General features: G+C 43.5%; 1 protein-coding gene and 1 non-coding gene across 2 annotated transcripts in view; one reads left to right on the top strand and one right to left on the bottom strand.

The window, feature by feature from the left end:
• Positions 1–12,197, bottom strand: part of LOC144508005 (tomoregulin-1-like) — a 267,687-nt gene that overhangs the window by 187,887 nt on the left and 67,603 nt on the right. The gene's annotated exons all lie outside the window — the stretch shown is intronic.
• LOC144481850 (U2 spliceosomal RNA) lies at positions 5,602–5,788 on the top strand. The gene has a single exon (XR_013495789.1). It is a non-coding gene; the product is annotated as a U2 spliceosomal RNA (small nuclear RNA).

The following is a 12,197-nucleotide window of genomic DNA, read 5'->3' as shown; positions in this document are numbered from 1 at the left end:
AGTGCGGTACGTGCCCCAGGTCTTGACCTTTGCTGACTGAGCAAGTGAGGACTTTGCAGTCGACACCAAGATTGGTGGCATAGTGGACAGTGAAGGTTATCTGGGATTGCAAGGGGATCTTGATCAATTGGGCCAGTGGGCTGACGAATGTCAGATGGAGTTTAATTTAGATAAGTGCGAGGTGATGCATTTTCGTAGATCGAACTCGGGAAGGACTTACTCAGTTAATGGTAGGGTGTTGGGGAGAGTTATAGAACAAAGAGATCTAGGGGTGCAGTTCATAGCTCCTTGAAAGTTGAGTCACAGGTGGACAGTCTGGTGAAGAAGGCATTCAGCATGCTTGGTTTCATTTGTCAGAACAGTGAATACAGGAATTGGGACATCTTGTTGAAGTTGTACAAGACATTATTAAGGCTACGCTTGGAATACTGTGTACAGTTCTGGTCGCCCTATTGTAGAAAGGATATTATTAAACTAGAAAGAGTGCAGAAAAGATTTATTTGATTTGATTTGATTTATTATTGTCATATGTATTAGCATACAGTGAAAAGTATTGTTTCTTGCATGCTATACAGATAAAACATACCGTTCATAGAGAAGGAAACAAGAAAGAGAGAGGACTAGGGTGCTACCAGGACTTGATGGTTTGAGTTATAAGGAGAGGTTGGATAGGCTGGGACTTTTTTCCCTGGAGTGTAGGAGATGTAGGGGTAATCTTATAGGGGTCTATAAAATAATGAGGGGCCAAAGAGCCTGTTTCCATGCTGTAAACCTCTATGACTCTATAAGACAGTGCATTGACAGAAGAAGAACTGCTGCTTTGCCAACTTCACCATAGCCAGCAGGAAGAGGAAGCACAAACCCCCTCCTGTGATGATGAGCCACTGTCGCTCGATCTAAAACTGCGGCCACTCAGCTAGCCTGCTCAGAATGCTGCCACCTGTGCAAAGCTGATGCAGACTGAAGCAGGCCTTCAAGACCCAGGGTTGCATTCTCTCCCCATGAAAATCAGCAGCCATTCACCAGTCATGCTGGGATAGCAGTGCATTGGAGCACTGAAACAGGCAAAGGCACCAGCAAAAGAGGCAGTAAGCAGTTGCACAAGAAGGGTAAACAGCTGATTTGTGTTTTCAAAATTGGATGTGTTGTTGGATAAAGATGCTAAAGAAATAACTCTTTAAACTTATTTTTAGCATTTGATGGTGGCCAATAGCTGCTGTGGTTGATGTCTCAGATGGATGTAATTGCGGAGAATGCTGAGTTCATGTTGGTCTTGGGAAGGTACATCAATGCCTTCTTACTGTCTCCTTTTGTTCCTTCTTCACTTTCCTCTGTGTGGAGCAGAGTTTCCACTCTATGCATCCTCTGATGCATTTCCCGGTCAGACCAAGGGACCAGCACAGCCCTCGTAACTGGATTTTCAAGTGTTGGCCCTGTTAAAATCTGCAGGATCAGGAAGTCTCCCATTTTACGTGAATCTGGAGCATATCCTGTTTCCCTCTCCAACCCACACCCTCACCCCTCACACTGTCCCAGTGACGTTAAGCATCAATTCTCTAAACCCAGCTCCAAAACGCACCATCGTGCTTATGCAAAACCAGTCTAAGCAAAAAGAATTAACAATTGCTCTACTTGCAAGTCAGGTATCTGGCTCTTTAAATATCACTGGTGCAGTGCATTTTTCAGTTCAGCACTTGCTCTTTATAGAATGATGAGCAAATTCCTTAGCAGGGCCTGCGTGGCCCAAGTTAGGAAATCTGGCGTCACATTAGCCAGTAAAGATATGTGACCTCAGGAAGGTACCCTATCATTTGCTTCCAGCAAGTGCAGAGGACACCCATGTGGGCATCCTTTACGTGGCACATCACAAGGGATGCACCTGAAACAGCTGGTAGTGCAGCATACATGTCCAGGAGAGCGATGAAAGGGATGAAAGTCGAGCACAGAGCATCCAAACTGGTTTGATTTGTTTTGATTTGATTTATTATTGTCACATATATTAACGCAGTGAAAAGTGTTGTTACTTGCGTGCTATACAGACAAAACATACCGTTCATAGAGAAGGAAACAAGAGAGTGCGGAATGTTGTGTTACAGTCATAGCTAGGGTGTAGAGAAAGATCAACTTAATGCAAGGTAAGTCCATTCAAAAGTCTGACAGCAGCAGGGAAAATGCTGTTCTTGAGTCGGTTGATACGTGATCTCAGACTTTTGTATCTTTTTCCCGACGGAAGAAGGTGGAAGAGAGAATGTCCAGGGTGCATGGGGTCCTTAATTACGCTGGCTGCTCTGCCGAGGCAGCGGGAAGTGTAGACAGAGTCAATGGATGGGAGGCTGGTTTGCGTGATGGATTGGGCTACATTCACGACCTTTTGTAGTTACTTGCGGTCTTGGGCAGAGCAGGAGCCATACCAAGCTGTGATACAACCAGAAAGAATGCTTTCTATCGTGCATCTGTAAAAGTTGGTGAGAGTCGTAGCTGACATGTCAAATTTCCTTAGTCTTCTGAGAAAGTAGAGGCGTTGGTGGGCTTTATTAACAATAGTGTCGGCATGGGGGGACCAGGACAGGTTGTTGGTAATCTGGACACCTAAAAACTTGAAGCTCTTGACCCTTTCTACTTCGTCCCCATTGATGTAGACAGGGGCATGTTCTCCTTTACGCTTCCTCCTTCGTTTTGTTGACATTGAGGGAGAGATTATTGCTGCTGCACCAGTTCACCAGATTCTCTATCTCATTCCTGTACTCTGTCTCGTCATTGATTGAGATTCAACCCACTACAGTAATGTCATCAGCAAACTTGAAAATTGAGTTGGAGGGGAATTTCACCACACAGTCATAGGTGTATAAGGATTATAGTAGGGGGCTGAGAACACAGCCTGGTGGGGGACCGGTGTTGAGGATGATCGTGGAGGTGGTGTGGTTGCATATCCTTACTGGTTGATGGGGCCACTGTCTGTTCCAAACAAGTCCATCAGTGCAAGAGGGCATGTGAGTCTGCAGACAAGGAGTTTCCATGGGGTGGGGATGTCTGCTGGTGTCAAATCAGACTTTCCACCTTGGGTGCACGAATATGTACCACATTCATGTAAAACAGGAGACTTCCTGATCTTGCAAATTGTAACAGGGCCAACAGTGCAGATCACAAGCACTTAAATCTCAACCTGTAGGTCAAGATCCCCTTGTAGATTTTCAGGCCAAGTAATGGACAGAAATTTTAACCTTTTCATTACCTGATATTGGGAGGCACGGTGGCACAGTGGTTAGCACTGCTGCCTCACAGCTCCAGGGACCCAGGTTCGATTCCAGCCTTGGGTGACTGTTTGTGTGGAGCTTGCACATTCTCTCTGTGTCTGTGTGGGTTTCCTCCCACCGTTCAAAGATATGCAGGTTAGGTGGGCTGGCCATGCTAAATTGTCCCTTAATGTCCAAAGATGTGTATATTAGTGGGGTAAATATATGTGGGATTATGGGGTAAGCCTGGGTAAGAGTAGTGCAGCCTTGATGGGCTGAATGGTCTTCTCCTGCACTGTAGGAATTTTATATCCTTAATTTTGCATATAGCTACAAGTAAACAACCAACCAACATTCCAGAATGGGAATTTCTCTCCTTGGGAAATAATGACTAAGCCATACATTTGCCAACTGAATTATTCAAATAATTTGAATTAGGCGACTTTGAATTAAGAGCAGTAGACTGTACTGATGCTGACACAAAAGGGCATTTCCTGTTACTGGAAAGAGAAAGTTTAATTATTTAATATGTTGAATCGTGGATTTGCCATCTTGTAGCTGTCATTTTTGTCCACTGATGATTGAATTCGAAGGAGCAGTGAATGTTAATTCTGCATATCTAGTAAGCTCAGCACTACACTTCAGTTTGTCTTTCCTGCGATAAATCTGACTAAATCTAAACCTTGGGCTTGAATGAAATTCAGATTAAATTTTCTTAGCACAATGGTCTGCAGTCTCATGTGAATTACCTTTGGGAAATCTGAAAAAACATTAGATTGGCCAAGCAGCGACACTGTTTGTGTGGATGTAAATATTCATGGTTTCTAAATTGCAGGGTGTGTGTAGCTTAGCAAAGACTGGAAGTAGGGCAGAACCAAAATAAAATAGATGGTGACATACCGTTACAAAAATCCATGACAGTACAGAAGGTGTTTAAAATATATTCTATTCTCAACAATAAGTATTTGCATTTATAAAGAGCCTTTGCATAGTCACTTCACAGAGACGCAATCATATGTGTATCGTCCAAAGATGTGCGGGTTAGGTGGATTGGCCATGCTAAATTGCCCCTGAGTGTCAAGGGAACTAGCTAGGGTAAATGCATGGGGTAATGGGGATAGGACCTGGGTGGGATTGTTATCAGTGCAGACTCGATGGGCTGAATGGCCTCCTTCTGCACTGTAGGGTTCTATGATTCTATACTGATATTAAGAGGGGTGAAAAAAGTTTGGTTAAAGAATTGGGTTTTATAGGGGATCTTAAAGGTAGAGGGAACTGAAAAGGCTGACAAATTTATGGAGGAAATTCGAGAGAGTAGAGCCAAGGTAAGGAAGGAACAGCCATCAATGGTGGGTGAAGGGTGGGATGAGGGTGGAAAAGAGGCCAGAGCCAGAGATGGGGTGTTTGTAAGGTTGAGTGTGTTTCCAGAGATAAAGAGGGCTGAGTGTATGAAAGGATTTAAACATTAATTTTGCAGTGTTGAGAGATCCGGAGCCAATATAAGTTAGCAAAAACTGCAAGGTATGTGAGTGGGCTGATGTGGGTTAGAACAGAGTGTAGCATGAGCTAACTTTCAGAGTGAAAGATAAGGAGGAGCCTGGTAACGATACAGTCTTAGATGTGCATTTCAGCAACAAATGGGCTGAAGTAAAGGCAGCTGATTTTATGGGACTGGAGGGAGATGGTCTTTCTGGTAGACAAGGCAAGGGGGTCAGAAGCTTACAATAGACAATGGCTGGAGATAAGATGGAATTGGTAACAAGGCTATGGAGTTTGTGGCAGAGGCCATGGACAATGAATTTCATCTTCCCAATGTTGAACTGGAAGAAATTGTGGCTCACCCAAGGCTGGATGTTGGACTAGCAGTCTGACAACAGAGGCAGTGAATGATTTGATTTGATTTGATTTGATTTGACCTCAGACTTTTGTATCTTTTTCCCGAAGGAAGAAGGTGGAAGAGAGAATGTCTGGGGCGCGTGGAGTCCTTAATTATGCTGGCGGCTTTGCCGAGAAGTGTAGACAGAGTTAATGGATGAGAGGCTGGTTTGCATGATGGATTAGGCTACATTCACAACCTTTTGTAGTTTCTTGCAGTCTTGGGCAGAGCAGGAGCCATACCAAGCTGTGATACAGCCAGAAAGAATGCTTTCTTAACTATAGTGTCGGCATGGGGGGATCAGGACAGGTTGTTGGTGATCTGGACACATAAAAAGTTGAAGCTCTCGACCCTTTCTACTTCGTCCCCATTGATGTAGACAGGGGTATGTTCTCCACTACGCTTCCTGAAGTCAATGACAATCCCCTTTGTTTTGTTGACATTGAGGGAGAGATTATTGTCATTTCACCAGTTCACCAGGGTGGATGAGTCAGCGCTTCTCGGCCTTTTGGCTAAGATCAAGTGTAGTATGGAGAGGATGCTGCACTTGGTTGAGGTCATTAGGTTACGCTGAGGCTTCATATGTTTCATATGAAGCAATTTTTTAAAAGCGGCATCTCGGCCTTTTGGCTAAGATGCAAATGAGCCCAAGTCTTGGAGGAGGAACCTCCAACTTCTCCAATCAGCTTGGCTCATGTAGATCGGGCCCAGGACAGGGTGGTTTTGGTCTCCCGTCCTGTCTTGTCAGCCTGGATCTGAAATGTCTCAACTTGTTGAGACTCTGAATTGGATTTGATTTGATTGAATTGGAAAAGTATATTAAAAAAAAGAGACATGGTAGAGATGTGGATCAGGCTGTGGTGGAAAACATATGGAAGCTGACACCACATCTGCAGTTGATATTACCAAAAGAGGCATGGAGAAAAGGAAAGCATAGGTTCTTGGGGACGGAGCTGGAAATGGGCTGGCTAAAATGTAATAGGCAAAGTGATCCCACTGAGCTGAAAGTAGGAGGTATTAGAGAAGGATTTTGTGGTGAAACACTCAAAGCTTGAGGAGCTGAGGAGAGCTAATGCATTGTGATCCCAGTTAGAAAATATTGTTCGTGGTTAGAGCCATATTAGTGTTGAGAAAAAACTTAAAATCGCGATGAAGAGAATCAAACAAAATGTCAGTTTAAGCAGTTGCTTAATACAAATGGCCTACCCAATCCACTGGTTAACCCAGGCAACTGAATTATGGCATGGGCTGTGTAATGTCCAGATCAACAGGCTTGGTAATAAATTCAATTACCTGTTAATTATTATTTAAAAATGGTAGGCTGGCTGCTGATGTCAATGTCCATCGTTGGGCGGGAAGGTGTTATCCATCTGTCATATTGTTTGTGTACCCCTGCCAAAAATATGCCCGGATACAGCTGATTGAGGGGTAGAGAGGGTCAGGTATAGGATTGAGGAGGGGAGATAACGGTTTTGAAAGGAGGGAAAGCTATGGCAGAGGAGCTATTTACAATCTCCGCTGGCACTGGGGCCAGGAAGAAATTGGGTGATCAGGGTTTGATGAGATTAGGGATCGGGAGAGCAGAAGATGTGTTTTGCAGATGAGATGATCTGAGAGAGAGGGATAGAAGAAGCTGGGAGATAAAACAAAGAGATGGTACTTCAGGGCTAAGCAAGGAGTTGGTTTGGTGGTCAGCAAAACACATGGGGGAAAATTTAAACTGTTCCTACCCAACCCCCTCCCCATCCCCTCCATTGCCTGCAGATAACCTGAGTGAAAAAGATGGTAGAGGGGATTGTGTCATGATTCAACATGTTCCCACCCCTCAATGATTTTCCTTACCTAACCTCAAGCATGGAGAGGCTGCCTGCCACAGTGTAGCAGATTCTAATATAAATGGCAGTGTCCATTAAGGTACCCGTGAAAATAACACAGCCGAGACATTGGTTTGTGCAGTCCATCAACATGACATAGGTGCAGGAGATGATCCCCAAGCTGGAGCTGACAGGTCCAAGGCACATTCGGTATTGGACTTTGGGTCTCGGACCATGTCTTAGATGAAATTGAGGGGCTGCAGATGCCTGATGGGAAGCCACTGGAAAAAGAGCATTTCAATTTTGGGCTACTATGTCGCTAGCAACAACCATGAGCTAAGTCCTAGGAGAGAGGGGGAGCTGAATAGAAGGGAAGGTCATGACTGGAAAGTGGTTGAGTGAGTGCCAATCTGGAAGGAAAGGCTGCAAGTAGATCATGTTCACCTGAATACAACCAAGTCAGGTCTGACTGCGTTCAGGGAAGCCCAATTTTGAAATGTGCACCTATTTGCATATAATCCTAAGGCATAAATTCAAATCCCATCACAACAGCTGGGAAATTTATATTTAACTAATTAACTAAATCTGGAATAAAACAGCTAGCATCAGTAATGATGACCATGAAACGACCGGATTGTCGTAAAATTCCATCTGGTTCACTAATGTCCTTGAGGGAAAGAAATCTGTCATCCTTATCCAATGTGGCCTGTATATAACTCCAGATCCACAGCAATGTGTTTGACTCTTAACTGCCCTCCCTCTGATACAACTAATTGGCTTGCTGGGCTAATTCAAACAACCATGAAAATAACTACCATGAAAATGACCATTCAGAATTAAACTGGATGGACCACCCACCATCAAACTAGGCACCAGACACAATAAAAGATCGAAGAACTCAGCCAATTCCTCAAATTCCACTTCATTAACATTTCAGGACTTGCACCAAAATTGAGAAACTCTCCCACAGTCAAACAGCAGCCTGACACAAGCATACTTACTGAACCACACTATTCAGCCAAGCTCCCAGAATCCTCCATCACCATCCCATCCCCTCATGAGAACCGATCCATCAGCGGTGGCAGCACAGTTTGTACACAGTTGGAGTGAATGGGAGTCCTCAATATTGACTTTGGATCCCTGAAAGGCATAGCTGTCAAAATATGGACAGCATGGTGGCACAGTGGTTAGCACTGCTGCCTCACAGCTCTAGTGACCCGGTTTCAATTCCAACCTTGGGTGACTGTCTGTGTGGAGTTTGCACATTCTCCCAGTGTCTGCGTGGGTTTCCTCAGGGTGCTCTGGTTTCCTCCCACAGTCCAAAGATGAGCAGTTTAGGTGGATTGGACATGCTAAATTGCCCCTTAGTGTCTCAAAATGTGTAGGTTAGGTGAATTAGCCTTGATAAATGCGTGGGGCTACAGGGATAGGGCGGGGGAGTGGGCCTGGATAAGATACGCTGTCAGAAAGTTGGTGCAGATTTGATGAGTCAAATGGCCTTTTTCTGCACTGCAGGGAATCTATGATTCTATGAAACTGGATCGAGGGTAAGAGATAAGAGTATCAACATGGGGGGAAAACCTATCTGACCTTGTCCTAACCAACCTACCTGCTGCAGACACATCTATCAATGACAGAAGTGATCACCGCACAGCCCTTGTGGAAGCAAAGTCCCATCTTCGAGCTCTCTATTATGTTGTGAGGCATTACTAACAGATCTGGCAGGTCAAAACTGGGCATCCATGAGAGCCAATGAACAGCAGCAGAATTATATTCAACTGCAATATGTAACCTAATAGCCCAGTTTATCTGAAACTCTACGATTACCATTAAGCCAGTGGATCAACTCTGGTTGAATGAGGAAAGTGCAAGAGCATGTCAGGAGTAGGACAAGGCGTACTAAAAAATGAGATACCAAACTGGTAAAACTACAACACAAGACCTCATGAATGCTAAGCAGCAATTGATAGACAGAGCAAAATCCAGAACCAACAGGTCAGATAAAACTCTGCATTCCAGTCATAAATGGTGGGCCAATTAACTGGAGGGGGTGGTTCCTGGAACATCCCTATCATCAATGATGCCAGTGCCCAGCATGGCAGTGCAAATGACAAGACTGAAGTATTTACAAACCACCAGCCAGAAGTGCTGAGTGGATGATCCATCTTAGCCTCTTCTTGAGGTTTACAACATTACAGATATCAGTCCACAGCCAATGTGATTCATTCCACAAATTATCAAGAAATTCCAACTGTAATGCTGAAGCCTTTTGCTGCAGAACTAGTCATGCTAAGCATTTCTGATACAGCTACAACACCAACAAAGTGGAAGACTACCCAAATATGGCCTGTCCACTAAAGGAAGGACAAATCCAATCAAGCCAATTATTGCCCATCAGTCATCATGAAAGCATTGTAGAGACCATTGACAGTGCTATGAAGCAGAACTTACTGGCCAATAATGTACTGAATGAACTCCCTAACTGGCAGCAGCATCGGTGTATTTACACCACACAACGGCACTGGGACAAAAAAGGTGGCTCACCACTACCTCTTCGAGTAATAGCCAATAAATGCTGGCCTTGCCAATGATATCCATATGCTATGAACAAATTAAAAGAAGACAAAAGGCATAACACCTGCTTCAGAAACAACTCCGTTTCTGCCTTTAACAGTCTGCAAACTATACATCTCTGTCATGTAATCAGCATGTGCATTCTGGTACAATATTGGATGCGAAGGCACTTAAAACAGATGCCATGCCATAGGACTTCCTGTCCCATGTTTTCAATATGCTTTAATTGGCATCATGATTGCAAAAGTATAGCCTAAATATAATCAAAATAGTGCTTAGAGTTAGCTGCAGCAGAGTTAGGTTTCCATTGAAAGACAAGAAACACATTTAAGAATGTTTCTGATAGTAGCATCCAGTAAGATATTAAAGATCGCATGATATATTCTCAAAAAAAGGATAAAAAATAAATAAAATTGGATGGGCACTTGAGGAAAATAAGCTTGCATAGCTATGGAGGTGAAGCAGAGGCATGGGCTGACTGGATTTTTCTACAGAGAGCTGGCTAGATTTGATGGTCTGAATGGCCTTTTTTAAAAATTCAATCATGGATATGAACATCGCTGGCAAAGTTAGCAGTTAATAGCCATCCCTCATTGCTCTTGAGAAGTCAGGGTGAGTCATTTCTTGATCCACTGTAGTCCCTGAGGTGTAGGTACACCCACTGTGCTGTTAGGGAGAGAGTTCCAGGATTTTGATCCAGCGTCGGTGAAAGAACGGCAATATATTTCCAAGTCATGATGGTGACAGACTTCAAGGGAAACTTGTAGGTGGTGGTGCAATGGCTTGCTAACTGGTGCAAAGTCATTGGGGTGAATTTTCCCGTTCTGCTCACCACGGGAATCGTAGTGGGCGAGGGGGCGGAACATGGAAAGGTCCGTTGATCTTGGGTGGAATTTTCTGGTTTCAGGGTGAATGTGGCCGGAAAATCCCGCCCAAAGAAACTGGACTCACCAACACTTCAATGTAATTGAGAAAAGGCAAAAAAAGATGAATTGCTTTGTGCCTTTTGTGACTTTAGAACATCCTAATGCGCCTTTCTGCCAATTGAGGTTCACTCTACGGTTAGGAAAAAAAACTAGATTAAATCTTTTGAGCAGAAATAAATAAATTGACCATCAGATGAGAAGTGATCTAATTAACAAGATGAGGAATGATGACTCTTTCATGATGATGTGAAGCAACAGATCCAAATAACTGGAAGTGTCTGACTACTGCCAAGTATGAAAGCAAATCTCCACAATCTCCTCTAGAACAAGTCCAAATTATTCGCAATAAATGAAACTATTCAACTTCTGTACCTGAAAATATTAGGAAAACCTGATCTGGTGATGTTTTTTGAACAGCCGGATCAATGAAATGCCCAAAATCCGCAAACATGAAAGTGGGTGGTATGGTGGCACAGTGGTTAGCGCTGCTGCCTCACAATGCCAGGGACCCAGGTTCAATTCCGGCCTTGGGTTACAGTCGGTGTGGAGTTTGCATGTTCTCCCCGTGTCTGCATGGGTTTGCACCGGGTGCACCAGTTTCCTCCCAAAGTCCAAAGATGTGCAGGTTAGGTTGATTGGCCACGCTCAATTAACCCTAGTGTCAGGGGGATCAGTGGGGTAAATATGAGGGCTTATGGGAATAGGGCCCGGGTGGGCTTGTGTTCGGTGCAGACTTGATGGGCCGAATGGCCTCTTTCTGCACTGTAGGGATTCTATGATTCTACCCGAGTCAAGCACTGAAATTAACCTTTATAAAGCATGCAGATCATTTTTAGATTTTCTACCAGTCTCACATAACCTCTTCTTAACAGCTTGTTGCTACATGCCAACAAGCATGCAAACAACCTGTTGTTTTCTTGCTTAGTATTGACTTCTCCTTTAGTATTGACATTCTTTCAGTCTCAATAAGAAACATTTAGGTTTTTATATTTGTCATTTGAATAGCAGCACTACCTAACCAAAAGTCGAAAGGGTGAAAGATATTCCCGTAACGACTGCAGTAATTTTGAGGTCACAGCACTAGTTTTATCATGTTAATTAGCTCACTTGGTTCATTAAGGATCATTGATGTTTCACAGGTTAGTAACAGCTGGAGAGAATATATAACTTCCCTCAGTTCACTTTTCTCTAGTTTCAATAAGTCTTTTACTTGTGAAAATTTGAGCGTTTATCAGTTAAATAGATAACAAAATGGTTTCAATTTCCTTTGTTAGTGTGTCAGTATTAATGTTAAATTTCTATGTGTGCTAATTTAAACATCTGTGCTGAAAGAGACATTGAGAAAAGGAGTTAAATAAAGGACTATGATAAGGACGTAAACCACAGGGATGTTAAATGGTTTATAATGAAATTTTTGCACGTAGTAGAACTATCCGGGAAAATCGATTTACACTGTCCTAAAATGTCAATCTTATGCTCTCAGTTTGTTGTTAGATTTCTGATCAGTTCTTTGCTGCTCTCCTTTTGATCAGCAATAGTACTGCGAGTGCATAAAGCTGCAGAAATGTAAACAAATAATGTCAGCTCCTTTTTACATAAGCGTTTCCTACACTTATCTTCTTCTTAGGCGGTCCCTCGGGATGGAAGGTGATTTGCTTCCACTCCAGTTCAATGGGTTTCAAGATAGCTGATAAGTCCAATGAGTGACCTGCACACTCTGCCACATGTGGAGCAGATGGTTCTGGAAAGGTCAGGCAGATGATCTGCCGAGAGG

This window comes from Mustelus asterias, chromosome 2, assembly GCF_964213995.1.
Source record: "Mustelus asterias chromosome 2, sMusAst1.hap1.1, whole genome shotgun sequence".
Taxonomy (NCBI): Eukaryota; Metazoa; Chordata; class Chondrichthyes; order Carcharhiniformes; family Triakidae; genus Mustelus; species Mustelus asterias.
The sequence above is the reverse complement of the archived record's forward strand: the minus strand, read 5'-3'. Positions and strand labels throughout refer to the sequence as shown.